This window comes from Dendrobates tinctorius, unplaced genomic scaffold (assembly GCF_039654945.1).
Source record: "Dendrobates tinctorius isolate UK_male_01 unplaced genomic scaffold, ASM3965494v1 ptg000038l, whole genome shotgun sequence".
In the NCBI taxonomy this organism is placed as follows: domain Eukaryota; kingdom Metazoa; phylum Chordata; class Amphibia; order Anura; family Dendrobatidae; genus Dendrobates; species Dendrobates tinctorius.
In genome coordinates, this window is record NW_027361706.1 from 26,281,380 (window position 1) to 26,302,616 (window position 21,237).

Below are 21,237 nucleotides of genomic sequence, written 5' to 3' on the forward strand. Positions count from 1 at the left end.
AAAAAAAAAATTCTGACACTTTTTTTTTTAACAACTTTTTCCTGCTTTTGAGTACCCTAGAATCTGCAGTATGGCTGGTGATTCTGTTATGAATGGGTCACCGAGGAGAAAAAAGCAAAACAAGCTAAGTCACAGAAAACCAGAGAGGTTGGTAACTATGCAGATTGCAGATATCTGATTCTACCATACAACTAGCAGCAGCCGTGAAGCGTACCTACGATGTTCCTAGACGCTTCGTCACAGCCGGAGGACTAAATAAGCCTGAAGCATGAAAAGGGGAAAACTAACTGCCCCAGAGCAGACCCCAAAGGAATAGATAGCCCCCACACAAATATTGACGGTGAAACAAGATGAAGGCACAAACACCGGCAGGAAAATAGGCTGAGCAAACGATGGGGCCCAAACTAACTAGAAAGGAAAGGAAAGACACTGTCTGCAACCTGCAAAAAACCCTACAAAAATAATGTCCAACACTTCTGATAGCAAAATTAACCCTGAAGTCACTAGACTTCTCCCACTATATCAGCACTCTGAAATATTCTGAGACAGAGTAAAAAGAGACCAAACTAGTAAGGGACAAAAAGCAAATTGGCAAAATACTGATAAATAAGAGTGGAAATTCAGCACAGCCCCCAGCCGGGGCTGGCTGACCACACAAAAAACTGAATAGACCAACAAAATCAAGTGTGAACATTAGCAGAAAAACTTAGCTTTAGATGAACTGGAACAGAGCTGAAAACCAAGAGCTGAGGAGCCAGAAGGAATCACCAGCAACTGAATAGGGCGTCGGCTGTCTTAAATCCAATCTGAGACTCCTGAGGTCCAATCGTCATCCTCATTCTCAGGTGGCAGATCTCCACCGATCAAATCAGTCTCACTACCTCCTGTTACCACCAGAGGGAGTCTGGAAGGAGAACTCACAACTGGTGAACCAGAGAATGAACTCACAACAGGGGGGGTATGCTTTTCCTGTGGGAAGCCGAGCCATTTCATGGGAGCCTGCCCAGTGCATGCCAAGTCTCCAGATGAACCCATGCAAGTAGGAGGAGGTAGTTTGTGTACAGGGCTGCCTACGGTTCAGGAAGTGGTGTCAGCATGTTTCTACTGCGGGCAGACTGGTCATGTCCTTAAGCCTTGCCCTACGAGCGCCAAATTATCTATGCCATCTCAGAAGCCGCATTCCCCTGGTCGCTTGGAGGGAGGCGACCAGGGAGTGTATATTTCCTCCATTTTGCCCTCCCAAGGTACTATGTCAGCGGAGGTTTTAGCTGGCGGGGTACTGGAGGTGATACCGGTGCTTGTGTACAGCGGAGCAGGAGTCAGTCTCGTGGATGCTCGCTTTGTCCAGACTCATGGCCTGAAGTGTAGGATGCTAGCCCAACCTATAAGCGTCCAGGCCATTAACTCTGTTCCTCTGAGCCAGGGTCTTGGAGGGAATGCCGGTGCCTATTGTTTTAGGCCTCCCTTGGCTGAAAAAACACAACCCGGTAATAGATTGGTGGGCTAGGGAAGTAGTCAGCTGGGGGCAGTCGTGTGAGGGCTGCTGCCTAGGGGCTACTGTCTCTGCCGTCTCTCGGCAACTGGCCCCTTCCTCTCCTGTGGGAGCAGCAGAGGTGCTGCAGGAGATTAGGGGCAAGTCTCAACCCTCGACATTAGCCAACCCTGGGAGGCGCAGACCTCGTGGTGGAAGGGGTTGAGGGTGGTGAGCCCCTTGGTGAATTGCGGGGGTGTCAGTTCCAGTAAGAGTTCACTGTATTGTGACAAATTAATGTGTGGCAATAAATGTTCAGGTCCGGACCTGTGTGTGAACGAGCATGTATGAGTGGCCACCAAAAAACATCCAGTGGAATTGTGTTGTTGAGTCTTGCCAGCTTTACCCCCCAAACATGCACATACACAACTCGTTCCCCAGATCGGCACTTTGGAGATGTGTGGTGCCTCCAGAACATACATTGCCAATACCAGCGGTGCTCGTTTGTCATGAACCTGAAGTTCAGGTAGTGGCTGGGGTGAACTCTGGATCTGGGCGTCCCCTCTGTAGGTGGTTCCCTGATGAGGAGCAGTCTTGAGGGTCCAGAGGCACCTCATATTGAGGGAGGGTACTGTCACGATGCATGCTGGATTGTGACAGATAAAAGCACATGTAACCTTTTTTTCCTTTAAGCTAGTTGCTTTAAGTTAGTTTTGCCCCCGGTGGCCATTAGGGTCAATAGACAGTGGTGTCTTTAGTTCTAGTTTTGCCCCCGGTGGTGGCTAGTATTATTACATGGGAATCACTAGCAGGTGTGATTGCTCTGGCTCTTGCCTATAAAGGAGAATCAGGTGGTCTCACTCACTGTTGGTGATATTGGTCATTTCCAACCATCCTTGGCGGAGGAAGGAGCTAGAGAAGAGTTCCTTGCAGCTCAGTCAGAGTCCTGGTGGTGAAGGAGCAACAGTGAGGAGTTCCTTGCAGCTCTGACAAAGCTTTGGTGAAGTAGCAGCTATTCAGGAGGAAAGCTGCACTCAGGTGCTGGACTCTGTTGCTGGGAGCAATAGCAACAGAGCAAAGTTAAGTGGTTTTTCCCTGTTTGTAACTTTCCTTATGTGTGTTTTAGTGCAGTGGTGGGATTAGTTTCTGCACCATTCAATTCATTAGAAAGGGATAGGTGCAGGGCGAGCTAGGATTTTTAGGTATCCTGCTCGTCGCCAGGTGCGGAACCTGCCTAGGGACTGTCAGGAGTGTAGAGACACTGACTCAGGGGAGTGCAGGAGGTCTCCACATCTCTGTTCCCTATTGTAGGGCCCTCCATTGTATCGGTTTCCCTGGTGATTCCCTTATCTCTGTAAATTCACCCTGCTGAAGGCGGTGTATCCAGATACACATGTAACTACTGAAATAAGCCTGCTGGAGGCGGTGTATCCGGCTGCACGTTACATTGTTTAAATTCGCCCTGCTGGAGGCGGTGTATCCAGGGTCATGGGTGTCATAGAAATTCGCCCTGCTGGAGGCGGTGTATCCAGTCACCCGTGACATCACAATAACAATTGAGGGTGAAAAGATAATTTTTGTGGAAAGAATATGATTTTTTTTATTTTATAGCTGTACGTTATAAACTTATGTGAAGCTCATGGGGGTTCAAAGTTCTCATCACACATCTAGATAAGTTCTGTGGGGGGGTCTAGCTTCCAAAATGGTGTCGCTTGTGGGGGGGGTTCCACTGTTTAGGCACATCAGGGGCTCTCCAAATGCGATATGGCATCAAACCAATTCTGCGTTGAAAAAGTCAAATGGAGCTCATTCCCTTCTGAGCTCTGCCATGCGCCCAAACAGTGGTTTATCCCCACATATGGGGTATAGGCATACTCAGGACAAATTGCACAATAGCTTCTGTAGTCCAATTTCTCCTGTTACCCTTGGTAAAATAAAAACATTGGGCCTGAAGTAATTTTTTGTGAAAAAAAGTTAAATGTTCATTTTTTTTAAGCATTCAAAAAATTCCTGTGAAGCAACTGAAAGGTTAATGAACTTCTTGAATGTGGTTTGAGTACTGTCAGGGGTGCAGTTTTTAGAATGGTATCACTTCTGGGTATTTTCTACAATATAGACCCCTCAAAGTGACTTCAAATGTGATGGTGTTGTAAAAATGAGAAATCGCTGGTCAAATTTTAACCCTTATAACTATCAAACAAAAAAAATTTTGCTTCCAAAATTGTGCTGATGTAAAGTAAACATGTGGGAAATGTTACTTATTAAGTTTTTTGTGTGCCGTATATGTGATTTAAGGGCATAAAAATTCAAAGTTGGAAAATTGCAAAATTTTTGCCAAATTTCCATATTTTTCACAAATAAACGCAAGTTATATGAATGAAATTTTACCACTAACATGAAGTACAATATGTCATGAGAAAACAATGTCAGAACCACCGGGATCCATGGAAGCGTTCCGGAGTTATTACTTCATAAAAGGACAGTGGTCAGAATTGTAAAACTTGGCCCGGTCATTAACATGCAAACCACCCTTGGGGGTAAAGGGGTTAATTGATCATGTGGGTGTTCCATATATGTTGCTGGACTTAGGCCGCCATTTTCCTACCTCAGCACAGGCACTTTAATGATGTTCTAATCCTACTTCAGGAAGATTATTTATAGGCCGCTGTACCCCTCTTCTTTCACATTTGAGATATTTCTATATCTTCACTTTCAATATATTAATGCTGGTAAAGTGTGTGTAAAGGTGTCTCCAGCCATTAGCGTCCTTCATATCTGAGGCATTTGTTTTTTTTGTTTTTTTGTTATTTTATTTTCATTACTATTGTTGTTTATTTAATAAAAATTGCAATTTATGATTTTGAAAAAATTTCTATTTTTTGCATTCTGTGCAAGCTGGGGTGTGGCCTCCCTCTCCTGAGCTGGAAATTGTATATGAGGCTTCCCCAGACTGGTGTCTACTGTTTGGGACCGAGTCCTTTTGTCTGCCCTTGTTCACACGTTGAGGTCAACTTTGACACAAAGCAAGGTTTTTAATATTAGTGTAGGACTATCCCGAACAGAGTTACCGTGTCATGGTGCGATGGCTTTCATGCTACTTTTGATCAAAAACAGTATTACTAAAAACTCTGTATTTAGATGCACTTTTGCTTTTACTTATTTAGTTACAGCAGTTTTTTTGCTCACTTTGTCTTTTGCAGGTTTTTTGCTTTTTCTGTTCACTTTTCTCATGCAGTTGAGAAACTGATGAAACAGACGGGATTTATATATTGTGCTTGGCACAGGATATTTTTTGGATCATAATTTTGATATAACTTCTTTTTTCCTTCTACAAAAACCCCTCACATTTTACAGTACCAGCGTAGAGAATGAGATTTCTAAACTCTCAGTCACACGCTGCATTTCTTTTTCTCCATTTTTGATCTGAAGCTTGTCAATTCTTTCATTTTTGCAGCGTTTTTCACCAATTCAAATGAATGAATGAAAAAGCAAAACAATTAAAAACGCTGCAAAAACACGAGGATTGTACGCAGCGATTTTCCTGCTGCCACTCTGGTTTTAGGGGTAGAATAAAATCCTGCAAAAATGCAACATGTGAACATATAAAACCACAAGAGAAAAACCGACTAAAAGTCCAAAGTATCAAAAGTGGTTTTATGTTGTTTCTTTCCGATTGTCCATTCTGCATCTAAGGTCCATTTTCGCAGCACTGCTAATTAAATGTGGGATTTATTTTACTATATTTATACTTTTCTACTATATCTATATAAGTAATAACCCCATTTTTCTTGGCACTCTGGGTTTGAGTCCCCCTTTCTTGTGTTTTATTTCTAACATGTGAACATAGCCTTATCCTGGTTGTGTTCTATTTGGAAATAACATAGAACGGCCGTAATAACATGGAGACATAATTCATTCCATGGTTTTCCACTGTCAGAATTACTAGGCAGCATCTATTCCTACAGAGCCGCCCATGAAGATTCTATCCCCAGATTCCATTATGACATCACACATGATGTTGGCCATTATGACATCACACATGATGTTGGCCATTATGACATCACACATGATGTTGTCCATTATGACATCACACATGATGTTGGCCATTATGACATCACGGAACACAGTCTCTACTTATACAATGCACACAGTGTCACTGGTGCCATTTTTTGGTTCTGTAGCTAGTGGACTGTGCGCACTTGCACTTACTCGCTATGGCTGACTATCTTCTAGATGACTTACAGGCAGACGCACTATGTGGGATTATTTTCGACAATAACCCTGACACTGCGCTTCTACCACTCGATGGCGTCCTCAGCTTCACTCACCGGCTGGTGATGACGCTGGTAAAGGACTGCCTGACCAAATACAACCAAGGTCAACTAACCTCAGAGTATCTGAGCGATTTACCTCAGAACATCAGGATGTTACTGCAGCAGGTAAGTGGCGGACGCTCCGCACAAATCTTCTCCATAATAATAGATAATAATGGCGGGATAGAAGTTTCTTCTTTCCTCCAATATAAAACACAATAAATCACCAGATATGGCACCAGAGGAGCAAATGGCACATAAAATGGCCGCCTCCAATGTGACCTTTCTCATCTCAGGATTTCCATTTTTCTTTTCTTTCTAGGCTGAAAAAAGATTTCAACATGGCGACTTGTCTTTGATTAAGGAACTCGCCCAAAAAGTCCTGTCTGCACTGGAACGTCCGGCCCGCTCATCGGAACGCCTGGTAAGGAGCCGTCTTCTTCTCTATCACACGTCCTTGTTTTCTGATCTTCTCCAGATCACCAGTCAGATATCAGAAGATCTGGTGTTAGATCTTACAGGCCTCCCTGTCAGCTCCTGGCAGGCACAGCATATTTATGGCCGCTAGTCTCTGCTGCTCCCTCCCCCGTGATGGCAGTCTGTATTCTGTAGCCCCAGCTCAGTGGCGGGACGTCTGTATTTCCGCCTCTGTCTAGCGCTATTATCTTCCTGATTGTAAATGCTGCAGCTGAGATAATAGGCGATATTACAGAAATGTTGTGTATACAAGTCTCTTATAATGTATATTAATCTGGACTTGTGGAGAGGAGCTGCAGTGTAAAGCATTTCCCCCTAATACTGTAATTAATGAAGTACCCCTGATATAAGGAGCGCAGGTAACACGGCTCTGGGTTCACAGGGCAGAGAAGTCAAAGTTTACACCGAACGTTTGATTTTTCAATCTTAATTTATCTTAATCCACCTAAATGAGAGAATGAGAAAAGTTCTCAACATGGCGCATTGTCTGTAGAGTTACAATTGCTGCATCTGTAAATGCAGGTTTAGTTCTTCCTGATTTATGGATTTGGTGATTTAGTGAAATCTTCCACATATTAAATCTATATATTATAACTATTAGGAAACAGCAGAAGGCGACACCGAAGATGGGAAAAATCTACACCCGGGAATGACCCCTGACCCTAATACGAGTCAGCGGGAACTGACCAGCGATCTGACCACAGGTAAGCCGATCACCCGACCTTCTAGACGGAATCTCCAGATATTCTAGAGAACAGGGGATAATGGTGGATTTACTGTACTCTGTGTACAGGGAACCTGTCAGCCTGTTACATGTGAAGTTCCGGTCTGACTGTACAGCCCATTACCCTCTAATGAAAAGATCCCTTTTGTTTTTAGAAATCTAATTTCTCAGTCAGGAGAAATCTAACGTAGAAGCCATACACAAACCTGGGTGGAAGTGCACTTGGGGCGTGAAAGAAAGCATCTGAGTGCAGTGACACGCCCCTAGTGCACTTACAGGCTAATATGCATATGGCTTCTCTGCTTGAGCTCTGTCTTTCTATCACTCACATGTACAGTGAGGGCGATGACTGCCTCATATTTAGAATCCCCATATAATCAGTAATAATCCCATTTACAGACGTCCCGCCATTTCTCCGTTATATTGCTGTATTGTGTATGTAGGATTGATGTCGTCTAATACATTTTATTTCTTCATCTCTTCATCACTATTTTAGATCCAACAGTGCTGGCGATTCCTGATAGTGGAATCTATGAGATCCCGGAGATCCAAGAACCTGACGCTGTGAGTATCATAGAAGGGGATGTCTGTACATCACCAGATCATGGAGTGTGAATGACACGTCCAGTATTATCCCCCATATAACCATGGGAGATCTCTGTTCTAAATATAAATGACGCTATTGTGTTAGATAATATCAATTATACTAAACACAATCTGGCACCAGGTTTCTGCTACCCATCTGAGAGCAGCATGATGTAGGGGCAGAGACCCTGATTCCAACAATGTCACTTTCTTTATTGGGTGCAGCAGTCACACTTTTCTCTGATGCAGATCTAGCAGAGCTCTGAATCCTGAGCCATTTATAACCCTGCCCACACCATTGGCTGGCCGCTGTCTGGATACAGTACACTGTGAAGAAGCAAAAATCCTCTAATCAGTGGTGGGAGCAAGGTTACATAGAGCAATAGGACTACGTGACACAACACTAGTCCTATAGTGATAATCTCTTGCTGATTAAACACTGATTTTAATAAAACGATACACAGCCTAGTAACTGAAACGTCACTGGAATCAGGATTTCATCCCCTACATCATGCTGTTCTTAGATTACATAAAAAACCTGCTGACAGATTCCCTTTAAGGTTTCATTTGTGATCTCCCATATTATTCAGCACTGTACAATGATTCTGGTGTATGGAGGATCCCCCTTAACACCCTAACGACCTATGACGTGCTTTGCCCATGGCCTCCCCCATCTATTCCAGTACATGACAGCTCATCTGATCAGCTGTCATGTGCTGCTAACAGCCGCGTGTGTAATCACGATCCACCTGTGGCTGCTAACATGTGAAATGCCGCTGTCAAACTCTGACATCGGCATATTTAAATGGCTGCTATGGAAGTGCGTCTTGGCGCCCGTGTCATACCACCGCAGATCGCCGATGGGTTTGCATGACAATACGAAGTCTGCAGAAGACTTCTTTTGCTGTCACTGCCAAACTGCCATTGTTGCCGCCCAGTGGTCGACGCTCAGAGCAGATGAGCATATTTGCTTTGTGTAACACAAGCTGTTATGAATGAGTCACCGAGGAGGAAAAACAAAAACAAACTAAGCCCCAGAAAACCAGAGAGGTTGGTAACTAAGCTGATTGCAGACCCCTGATCCTATCCACACAACTAGCAGTAGCTGTGGAGCGTACCTACGATGATCCTAGATGCCTCGTCACAGCCGGAGAACTAAATAAGCCTAAAGCAAGAAAAGGAGAAATCTAAACTGCCCCAGAGCAGACCCCAAAGCAATAGACAGCCCCCAAACATGTATTGACGGTGAGACAAGATGAAAACACAAACACAGATAGAAAAAAAGGCTGAGCAAAGGATGGGGCCCACACTAACTAGAAAGGACAGGAAAGGAAAGATGCTGTCTGCAATCACGCACAAAACCCTGCCAAAAAATGTCCAACACATTCTGATAGCAAAAACCCTGAAGTCGCTAGACTTCAATTCCCTATATCAGCACTCTGGTATATTCTGAAGACAGAGCAAAAAGAGACCAATCTTATCAGGGACAAAAAGGCAAACTGGCATAAACAGAGACATAAGAATGGAAATTCAGCACAGCCCCAGCAGTGGCTGGCTGACCACAAAAACTGAGTAAACCAGACCAAATCTCATGTGAAAAATAGCAGAGCACACAGCTTGTGAAGGCAGGAAAAGAACTGGAAACCAGAACCTCAGGGCAGAAGAAAATCACCAGCACAAAATTAGGGAGTCGGCTGTCTTAAATCCAGTCAGAGACTCCTGATGTCCACTCACAGTTCTCCTCAGGTGGCAGGTCTCTGCAATTTAGATCAGCTTCATTACCTGCTGTCACCACCAGAGGGAGCCCGGATGGAGAACTCACGACTCCTCTGTCAACATAGCCATCTCCACCAACCTCACCAGAAGCCAGAGGTAAACCAGAAAATGAGTTCACAACAACAAGCGATCGGATGATCCCAGCATCTAGTCTCCCATGGAGACTATTGAAGCAAGTAAAAAGTAGAAAAAAAGGATTTAAAAAATATAAAAGTTGAAATTACCCCCCCTTTTTCCCCATTCAAAACAATTTAAAAAATACACTTATTCGATATCTCCTCACTCGGAAACACCCGATCTATCAAGGTCTAACAAGAAAAAATCCGATCTGTAAATGTCGCAAAGCGAAAAAAATCAAAATGCCAGAATTACACTCTTTTAGTTGCTGCAACATTGCAATAAAATGCAATAACGGGCGATCAAAACTTTGTATCTACCAACAATGGTATCAATAAAAATATCAGCTCGGCACTCAAAAAATGAGCCTTCACCCCGACCCAGATCACGAAAAATGGAAATGCTACGGGTCTCAAAAAACAGCGCCTTTTTTTTTTATACAAAGCTTTGGATGGGTTTTTTTTCACCACTTAAATCAGAAAGAACCTATACATGTTCGGTATCTACGAACTTGTAATGACCTGGAGAATCATAATGGCAGGGCAGTTGTAGCATTTAAGCATTTAGTGAACGCGGTAAAAAAAAATTGTGGAATTGCACTTTTCTGCAATTTCACTGCGCTTAGAATTTTTATCCCATTTTTCAGTACAGGTTATGGTAAAACCAATGGTGTCGTTCAAAAGTACAAATTGTCCAGCCCTCACATGGCCATATTGACCGAAAAGTAACAAAGTTATGGCTCTGGGAGGAAGGGGAGCAATAAACGGAGACGCAAGAACAGAAATACCCTTGGTCGTTAAGGGGTTAAATGGCATCCGTGTCTGCGGAGTGTTCTGCTTGTATCGTCCCCTACAGTCAATCGCTGTATATCAGCTGGGACATAATATTGGAGGGAGAAATTTTCTGGAGCTTTTTTCTTGCAGCTTTTTGATCTGAATATCATTTCTTATTTTCTTATAGGGAGCGATCGAATCATTGATCCCAGCGAGAAAGCCGCATATAAGCGACTTTCAAACATCCAAACTGATCGGCGCTGGAACTTTTGGGTGAGATTTCTGTTGGTATAATCCACATTTCTCAGGGTTCCCTATGACAGCACTTCTGCCTCTGTGCTCTGCCATTCAGTGTTATCATAGGGAAATAATCGGAGTCCACATCACTGTCCACATCTAATTCTCACTATTCAGCTCATTTATAGACAGCGGAGCATTCTGACCTATAACAGGTTACATTATGTGCTGCTACTTTATTAATTTCTAGAAATTTATTTCCAGAGACGGACAGACTTCAAGAATTAGTACAGAAGATCGTATAATGATTTCTACAGCTGGACTGTTATTAAGGATTGATTACTAACCATGGATTGTCCTTTTCTCCAGGTCCGTCTACTTAGCGCGCCATAAAGACTTGCACCAGGTCTTTGCAATGAAGACAATGGCCAAGCAGAACCTGAATACTCCAAAAAAGGTGGAATTGGCCTTTATGGAGAGGGACATCTTAACATTCGCTGATTGTCCCTTTGTGGTCTCCATGCTCTGCTCCTTTCCAACTAAACTTCACCTCTGTATGGTCATGGAGTATGTGGAAGGTAGGACACATATGCATTATATTCTAGTCACTCCATGTCTGCTCACATCTTATCACCGCACCTATAACTAGGATTTGTCCAGGTGGTTGTTTCCATCACCACAGAACATTTACTATAGGTTATATATTACATAGCTGCACAGAAATCCATTGATCAGTGTGCAGGGGAACTATGGGGCCCATGAGTCAGAGGAGGCTTGGCGCCACTTGGCATTGGGCCACATCACTCCTCCTATCATCACAATTTCAGAGCAGCCGCATCCTCAGAATGAGAATACTGATAAACAGAATGGTGCCTCAGGAAGCCAAAAGCCCCCCGATCCACCATTCAGCCCGTGGTTGTGAGACAGTGGTCTGAGACTCCGTACACTGGAGGTGCAGAGTAGTCACAGCATCCCGCCTGTAGTGTGGAGTCTCAGTACTCACACTGTACTGACCAGAGCAGCGTGCCGTGGGAATGGGGCCAGGGGAATAGTGCTTTTTTAATGTCAGCATTTCTAGGGGTGATAATACTGATTGGGTGGCTGTGGGGGACATAGTACTGTGTGAGAGGCTATGGGAGCCTGCTAATGCCACGAAACTGATTTGCTGGCTGTGAATGCCCCTATACTGGGTGCGGTCTTCATACTGAGTGGCGTGCTGTGGGGGTTTTATTCTGTGTGGGAGTCCTAATTCTGTGTTAGGGTCCAAATTATGTGTGAGGGGCCATCATACTAAGTGGAAACATGTGGGGAGCCTTATAATGTGTGTCTGTGTGGGAAGTTATACTGAGTATAGGCACTGTGGGCGCCACTATACTAAGTGGGGGCCTCATACTGACACTGTATATGTGGGGTGATACGGTAGGCAGGAGGATTCACTGTGGGGATACCATACTCTGTGTTTGTGAGTGGGGGCACGCTTGAGGGCATCATACTTTGAAATGGCCATAAAAAGTGTATTGCTGGTGAGAACATGAAGGGGATTCAATAGATATTATTTTTAGGGGCCTAATTAGAACTTTTTCTATGGGGCCCTGTGATTTTTATGTACGCCACTGTCTGTGTGATCTCCCCCGTATGTCCACACTGAGCAAGCCAGTATCTCCAGTATCCTCAGCTGTAGACAAGATGTGATATCACTTTATGTTATTAGTTACATGGAGCACACTTCACCACTACTTTAGTCTAATATTATGTGCACTATTCATTATAACTGCACACAGTCTTTCCTGACAAATATCTCTGCTCAATTCTCATTACACATCACGGTGGTCTGCTTTATAAACCCCTCACCGGTCATATTTCCTTTTTTCTACAGGTGGAGACTGTCGGACCCTATTAAACACCATGGGTCATTTACCTGTCCCCTTGGCCCGCTTGTACTTTGCAGAAGCGGTTGTGGCTGTAGAATACTTGCACAGCTATGGGGTGGTGCACAGAGACCTGAAGCCAGAGAAGTAAGTACCCGATGTAGTATAATACTGGAAGTTATCATTTATTATCATATAGTCTGCAAGGTTAAAACCATCTTTTCTTTCACAGCCTCCTGATAACATCTGCCGGACACATTAAAGTTACCGATTTTGGAGTTTCAAAAGTTGGTGTCATGACACCAAAAACCAACACCTACAAGCGATTAGCAGAAGACATCAGCAGAGAGTTCCGGGATTATGAGGTTGGCATCACTTACAGAAACGAGGCTTGTTCTTACTAATCTCATCACACTGTTGTTTCTTCTCTGCATTCTTCATTTCTAGAGAACTTTTCCACTGATATTTTATCTTCTGTCATTGTGTTTTTATGTGAGAACTTGTCATAATAATGGTATCATCAATCTCATCTCCTTCTTCTGTTGCTTTCCAGGTCTTGGGCACCCCATGTTATATAGCCCCAGAGGTCATCCTGAAAAAATACTATGGAAGACCTGTAGACTGGTGGTCAATGGGGATCATACTACATAAATTTCTTGTGGGACGTGTACCATTTTATGGGAAATCTGAAACTGAGATTTTTAATAATATTGTCAATGGTAAGTGGAATAATCCGATTATTTGCTTTGATTAGTTACATTGTTTTACTTATTTCCTTTGCTTTAACTTACAGTCCAATAAAGATGTTTTATTTTCTGTAATTTTCTATATAACAGGAGACATACGTTGGGATTGTAATCCCGTTCCCCCCTTTGATGCTCAGAGCCTCATCACAGGACTGCTCAGAAAAAATCCTGAACAAAGACTTGGGACAGGTAACAATTTGCTTATTACACATAGGACATATCGCCCATGTCCATGAGAATCAGCACTTCTCTATCAGCTCATCCATTTCTAATTCTTCATATCACTTTCAGTAATTTTCCTTCATGTAAATTTCATTAGTTTAGATTAAGTTAAACAGCTCAGATATGGAACAGTCTCTGACAATATCTGCAACACTTTTCTTTTGTCTTTTCCAGCAGGAGCATTTGAGATCAAGGGTCATCCATTCCTGATAGACTTAGACTTTAACAACCTTCTAAGTCAGAAGCCTCAGCTTGCGTCAAATGTGGGCGCAGAAGATCGCTCTGTACGGCGACGATTCGCTGCTTTTCTTGGCAGATTCCGGGGAGTCCCTAAGAAGGGTAATGATATTAATTGAAGGTTTTGGTCTTATTTCGGGATTGAAGATTAAGTGGGATAAGTCGTGTTTTTTGCCGATTGATGGAGATGACGATTGTACTGGGGAGGTGGAGGCAGGTACTAAATTAAAGGTAGTTCAGCAATTTAAGTACTTGGGGATCCATATAGTGCTTCCACTGACGAGGTTTGAGGAACTCAACTTGAGCCCGTTACTGCAAAGAATACGAATACCAAAGTCTCAGTGTGGAATAATCTACATCTATCGGTGGTGGGCAGAGTAAACCTCCTCAAGATGATTGTTATGCCTCAGTTATTGTATGCGTTACATAATTTCCCGATCTGGCTTCCAATGTGCAAGTTTCATAGGATAAAATAATTATTTGGTGATCTGGTGTGGGGTGGGAAGAGTCCGAGACTCAAACAGAAAATATTGCAGAGGCCAAAGGAAGAAGGGGGGCTTGCATTACCCAATCCCTGGATATATTTTCTATCTGCACAATGCCAGCACCTTAAAGGATGGGGGGAGGTGTTAGGAATGGGTCAGATACCTGGATGTTTGAGGCACCTAATTAAGACCTTGGTGTTAAGTATGGGTCTGGAGGCAGGAATTTTCAAAAAAATTGGGATTTCGGTACCAGACTATTAACCTTATCATTATCCATTGTCATGGTTTGAACAGGGTTCTTGCCCTGCACTCACAGGGTTAAGTGTAAGTGGCCTCTTTCTGGATCTGGGAGGGGTATTTATACTCACTCTTTACCAGGGTTCTCTGTCAGCTATACTGTTGTTCTGGTGTGTCTGACCCCTGGTGTGCGTGTATTCTGCATTGCTTGTTTGCTTCCCATGTATGACCCGGTCTGTTCCCTCACTCTGTACTCCGTCTCTCGTTTTGGTACTATTGTCTTTTCTGGTTCTGACCTCCTGGCTTGGCTATCGTTACTCCGTTACAGTTTGTCCCTATTGTACCGTCTATTGCCCGTTCTGGTTTTCTGATCTATTGCTACGTCCTGACTATCCGTTCTGTCTAACCCTTTGGTACTGTATGGCTATCTTGTGCTTTGACCCCGACTTCATCTGGTTTCTGTCTCTGTCTATGCCCCTTGGTAACATTGTCCTGTAGTTACCTTTCTAGGAGTTTCCCTGCAGCTCCTAGCACTGTAGAGCTTAGGCCATGCCCCCAGCAGTCACGTGCTTCAGGTCCTGATACTCTGAAGCATGCATCGTCACCGCTGCTGCCCTGCTCCACAGGTATCTTTGAGCACTGCTTTTGTACTCAGGACACAAGCACTGGCCCAGTGAGCAAGTGCAGTGCGGGGTTCCTGACATCCATAAGGTATGGCAGAAAACCAAACAGATTAGGGGGGCCACTGGATTTACTAGGTTCTCGCCTATCTGGGGTAACAGTTATTTCCAGGAGTTCAGACATATGAAGGGATTTGAGGAGTGGAAAGAGGTAGCCATTAGTTTGATAGATCATTTAATTTACTGGAGGAAACTTAAGTCATTCAAAGTGCTATGAGAGGAATTTCAGTTCTCAGGGTTAATTCTATATCAGTATAGATGGGTTCAACACGCGTTTCAGTCTCAGTATAGAGGAGGGACCATAGGGATTAGATTTTATACTAAAAAATAGTTGAACAAGGGGGCAATATCGGAAGTTTATAGGGACCTTTTACACACGTTCTTGGGAGATCACCCTATTAAAGCTAAAAGGAAATGGGAGCTAGTTGGGAATCTATTCTGGTGTACGTACCTAAGATATTTATGAGTGAACCTGGGAGACTGTCACAATTGCACGTGATCCATAAGATCTATAAAACCGCTGATGGGTTATTCAAGACTGGGTTGAAGTCTAACTCTGACTGCCCGAGGTGCTCACAATCTCAGGCAGGTATACTGCATATGCTCTGGCACTGTCCCAGACTGTCAGCCTTTTGGATTGTTGTGCTGAACTGTATTGGAGTGGTGTATGGGTGTGCAGTCCCTAGGGACCCGCTGATATGTATACTGGGGTATGTGGAGGAGTTAGTAACTGACAGTATGACCAAAAATGTAATTGCAAGAATATTATTTATTGCAAGGAAATTGATTGCTAAATATTGGATCAGAGAGGAGCCTCCATCCAGATGAGAATTTATGGCTCAAATGGATGATGTAATACAACTGGAAAAAGTATATACACCAAGAGAAATAAACTGGAACTTTTTCACAAAATATGGCCGCCGTGGTTGGACAGATATCATTAATGGTACACCAGTGTACAGGAATGTTGTGTTAAATTTATGGTGAACTGAACCAATATCTGACAGTATGGGATCTGTTTGTTTCTGGAATGGTCTACTTGAGCGTGAGGGGGAGTGGTAAGTTACTGGAGGAAAACATTGTAAAATGAACGTTGGTTTGTGACATGTGATATTTGTTTTCAATGCTCTTATGTTTAATAAAAAATTATCTGATTTAAAAAAATGTGGGCACAAGCTTCTCTATCAGTAAGTAGAAGGAGATGTCATCTAGACTAAGCAGCTGTTTGTCTCGTCTACCATAGTTTGAGACAATTGGTTGTCATTAATATTACAGATAAATGGTTACTGTGTTTTATTGACAGCCTCTAAAAGTATTTCATTACCTATGTCTTGTAGATGACGAACATCTGGTCTCAGAGGAGGAAGACAATGAGAGCTATAACTACCCAAATTTTACATCTTCTTCTGAATGGCTTTCTAAAGTAAGTATGAGAATAGATAAAAAAGTAAAAAAACCTCTAAATGTAAAAAAAATGTATTTCATATCTTCTTGTTGTCTGCATTTAGCTCTGTACCAACGCTACCAGTAGGATGAACAAGGAGGATCCCAAGTACCCTCCAGAGTGTACCCAAGAATCCAACACAGACATCTCAGAAATGTGAGTAGATTATAGGGTCATTACTTGCAGCTCCAGGCTGATATATGTGCACAACCCCAAATATAGGACATAAATACCATACTATCAAATACAGCATCCATTGCCCCATGATTAGCAGTCATTGTTCTCTTGGCTTCAGAAACTGCTGATGGTAACATCCCATAATTGCAGCCAGTCATGCACTTTTAGAGCTGCCCACACTGTAGGAGAGATGTACTACTACATGCCAGCCATTCTTTGTAGTTTTTTTCTTTTTGCTCTATTTTCCACACTATAACTCTCATAAGTCCTAATGGGCCTTATAGTTGGTGTTAATCTAGTGAGACAACCCCTATTATACTGCATTTACTTGTGATTTACATGTTTTTCTTCTTCCAAACAGGCAGAAAAAATCTTTTCCTGTATCTATTAATGACGATGCTGTTACCAGTTTGCCACCCTCGTCCCCATTGTCAGGTACGTATATGTCTACAGGACAAAACATGAGAATGTTGACTTCAAGTCTCCAATATTTCCACATGGTTTTTCAGTTATTTGTATCCTATGTTATCCATGTTTCAGGGATCCCAATTATGTTGCCCATAGATTTAATTAATTTTGTAGAGTTTTCCAAGATTACCAGATCATTCATGTGGAGCAGATGTTATCTGTCAGTGATGAGATTGTCACATGTATGATGGCTGACAATGATCGCTGACTTCTATATGATAAGATTCCTCTGCCGTTCGCATGGTATGGTTGGTATCATGTAATAAGGCGTCCCATTACTTACATTGCACTGGTAAACAGTGATTTTGGTGACAACAATGTCTGAACAGTTTTATATTAAGTTTATGGTGCTGATTAAAAATATTACTTTGGTTTTGGCAGATTCCCTCTAGTTTCTGAAATATTTAATAGTTAATCACAATAGAATTCTGGCCTCAAAAAGTCGCTTTTATGGCACTGTAAGCCTACAAATTGAAATACAAAATAATTATATAGGCTATTTCATTACCTGAGATGCTGTTATAGTCAAAAGACCGACCCAAACACCAAAAGCTATTGCATTGGTTATCACACACAAGTCACATTGGGAGAAATCATTATTTTCATAAATGAAACAAAATCCATTTAATATGGGAAACGAACACACAGGTTAAATAGAAGATTTGTGATTCACAATACGTAGTGATCTTCTAACCCCCGATATCTCAGGAGGACGTGACACACTTGTGACAATTACCTCAAAAACTACAACCAATTCAGCAAAAGTAATGGTGATCAATGGACCTTCAGGAGGGGAACACATGGCATTACCCTATTTGCTATATATCCCCGTCCTGAAAGGGTTACATGGTGGGAAAAAATCTTTCCCTCTCTTTTTGCCATGGTACATACTCACAAGTGCTTTCCAGGTGGTTGGCTAGCAAACCTGGCCATTCAGGGGACCGTAGCAGGGGGAAGGATAGGTTTCCTTTCCTGTGAATGGTCCCTGATTGGTGTATTAGTAAATAAAGGAGAATGGGATAAAAGAGGGTAGCGGCACGGGTCCCTGTCCGACCTCTAGCGTTTTCCTAGCAGAAGTGCTGCCCCGCCATTAACTCTCTCATGTCATTCAGTCATTCGGATAAACGGCCTTGAGCCTTTTGGCCAAGCTGCGGGGATTGGTTCAAGTTATTGAGTATAATAAGTTACAAAATTCTTTGGTGGCCAATTTTTAACTAAGTCAATGTGTCACAGTTGTATTATTTTATGCGCTGTATAGGTATTGGGAGTAAATTATGTAATGCCGTGAGATTTTTTTAATTCAACACCCTCGAAAAACCATAAATCTATTACAAAAAACCTTGGCACCTGACAATTTTTATATTGCACATTAATGTTATAAGCAGATACAAAGCAGATCCTACATGAATATTCTGTTACTAAGAGGTTTTTCTTTTACTTTCTGAATAGAAAATGAAACTGACGAGGAAACAAAATCAATATATTTCAGTATAGAGCTAGAAATGGAGGAAAAGAGACAAGGTAGGTGTGAGGATCAGCTCCATGTTATGTGATGTCAGGCAGTGAGAATAATTCATGTGGGTAAGATGACATCTGTCAGTGATGGGATTGTCACATGTATGATGGCTGACAATGATCTCTGACCTCTGTGTGATAAGATTCCTCTGACGTCCGGCCACAGTGACCGCACAGTAGTATCATGTAATAAGTCGTCGCTTTACTTACAGTATAGATACAAAGCAGATCCTATAAGAATATATTATTAAGAGGTTTTTCTTACTTTCTGATCAGATATTCCTGCTCATGAGGAAAGTAATTCTTCGATATATTTGAGTTTAGACCAAGAAAACTCAAAAAATGAAGAAAATTCTGAAAAGAGACAAGGTAAGTGTGATAACCAGCTCCATGTTATATGATGTCAGGCAGTGAGAATAATTCATGAGGAGCAGATGTTATCTGTCAGTGATGGGATATGTATGATGGCTGACAATGATCCCTGACCTCTGTATAAGATTCCGCTGCCGTCCGGCCACAGTGACCGCACAGTAGTATCATGTAATAAGTAGTCGCTTTACTTACAGTACAGATACAAAGCAGATCCTATAAGAATATATTATTACTAAGTGTTTTTTACTTTCTGATCAGATATTCCTGCTCACGAGGAAAGTAATTCTTCCATATATTTGAGTTTAGACCAAGAAAACTCAAAAAATGAAGAAAATTCTGAAAAGAGACAAGGTAAGTGTGATAATGAGCTCCATGTTATATGATGTCAGTCAGTGAGAATAATTCGTGAGGAGCAGATGTTATCTGTCAGTGATGGGATATGTATGATGGCTGACAATGATCCCTGACCTCTGTATAAGATTCCTCTGACGTCCGGCCACCGTGACCGCACAGTAGTATCATGTAACATCGAGTCCCTTTACTTACAGTATAGATACAAAGCAAATCCTATAAGAATATATTGTTACTGAGTTGTTTTTACTTTCTGACCAGAATTTCCAGCTCAGGAGGACAAAGATCTGAGTATGGAGCAACAAGACCCAAAAAATGAAGAAAAGAAGGGAAAGAGACAACGTAAGTGTGAGAATCAGCTCTATGTTGTGTGGTGTCAGTCAGTGAGAATAATTCATGTGGGTAAGATGACATCTGTCATTGATGGGATTGTCACATGTATGATGGCTGACGATGATCTCTGACCTCTGTGTGATAAGATTCCTCTGACGTCCGGCCACAGTGACCGCACAGTAGTATCATGTTATATGGAGTCCCGTCACTTACATTATATTTACTTCTCTTCTCATAGGTTCCCGCCTCCGCCGGATCTTATCATCCTGCCGGCGTGGATTAGCCAGGGCTGCTCAAGTATTTGCAGGTTGTTGCTGCTGCCCTGAAACACAGTAAACCTCCACATCTAGCGCCCTGAAGTACAGTAGATCTGTACAACTGTGTGTACAAACAAGTCTTTTATTAAGATTTTTAACAATTGTAAAACACCAAAAATTTTGTACACAAAAGCGGGACTAACTCCTAGCCGCGGTCTACGGACCAAACATTGGGCATGGGCAGGGCCTTGGGGGCAGATCCCAAGTGCGCTCAACCATGTGAAATAGCTTACGCTCAGGAACAGTGAGGGATAGCGCTATCGGATAGCTCTACCAGCTCATTTCCTTTAGGAATAGCGCTATGGGATAGCTCTACCCGTGCACTTTCTTCATGGATAGTGCCATTGAATAGCTCTACCCGAACAGTATTAACGTCAGAGCTTTTTCATACACAAGGTAGGAGTGGCAGGAGAGGTACACCAGGTATTTATGTTTGCTGTTAGTCTGCACATACGCCAGTCTGGTGCGTGGTTACACCCCATTGTGAGGTCAGTCTGATGCGTGGTTACACCCCATTGCGTGGCTCGTAATCCCAGCGCGCGCCCGAAGGCTGCGCAGTTACTCGTTATTAATAAAAATAACTAAAAGCCGTTACTGTTGCTCGGATTCCATTTCATCTTGAAGTCACAACTAACTGTAAGTCACTAATTGCTCTTCTTGTCACTAAATGCATTTGTCATTATCCTGAATGCAGCAGTCAGGCTCATATTTCTGTCCAGCAGCTACACTGATGCCTCCACTCAGTACCAGTCATTGCACTCTCCCACAATGCTCTCCACAGTGCTGCACTGTCTTACAACTCCTCTCATTTGTCAGTCTACTACCATGTCTACAGTCCATTGAGCTAAGACTAGTGTAAGAAGGTGACAGGGACTAGCCCTGTAAATAATGACGTCATTGTTTTATCTTGTTATCCCTGACGTGTTTGTGTGCAGCATATGTGATATGTACATATGTGTTTGCGGCCACATGACATTAGTTAGATATGTAGAGAGAGGTGTAGTTTGGGTATAGGGACACTAGAAGGGGGCACTAAGCACACTTAGGTTGGAGCAATTCTGGAGGACACTAAGGGGTTAAGATGAGAGGAATAGTTAGCTGGTACTTGAGGAGACATTTCCTGCTTGGAGACAGTGTAGCCTCTGGTACTAAAGTGGAGGCAGAACACCAGAGCAGAGAAGTGGAGAATTGTGCCTACAGCAGCAGCCAGTGGGGAGAGCCACTGGAGCCGTCAGCTAGGGACTGGAAGCGGATGTGAATTGAAGCCAGTCTGTGGAAGAAGTCAGCTTGTGTCTGGGAGCTCTTGAGCCAG

The 21,237-nt window shown here is 42.8% G+C and overlaps 1 long non-coding RNA gene across 1 annotated transcript in view; it reads right to left on the bottom strand.

The window, feature by feature from the left end:
• Positions 1–19,951, bottom strand: part of LOC141088286 (uncharacterized) — a 79,634-nt gene extending 59,683 nt beyond the window's left edge. The window contains exon 1 of the long non-coding RNA XR_012231894.1: positions 19,822–19,951. This is a non-coding gene — a long non-coding RNA (uncharacterized lncRNA). The remainder of the gene's footprint in view (positions 1–19,821) is intronic.
• Between the last annotated feature and the right edge of the window lie 1,286 nt (positions 19,952–21,237).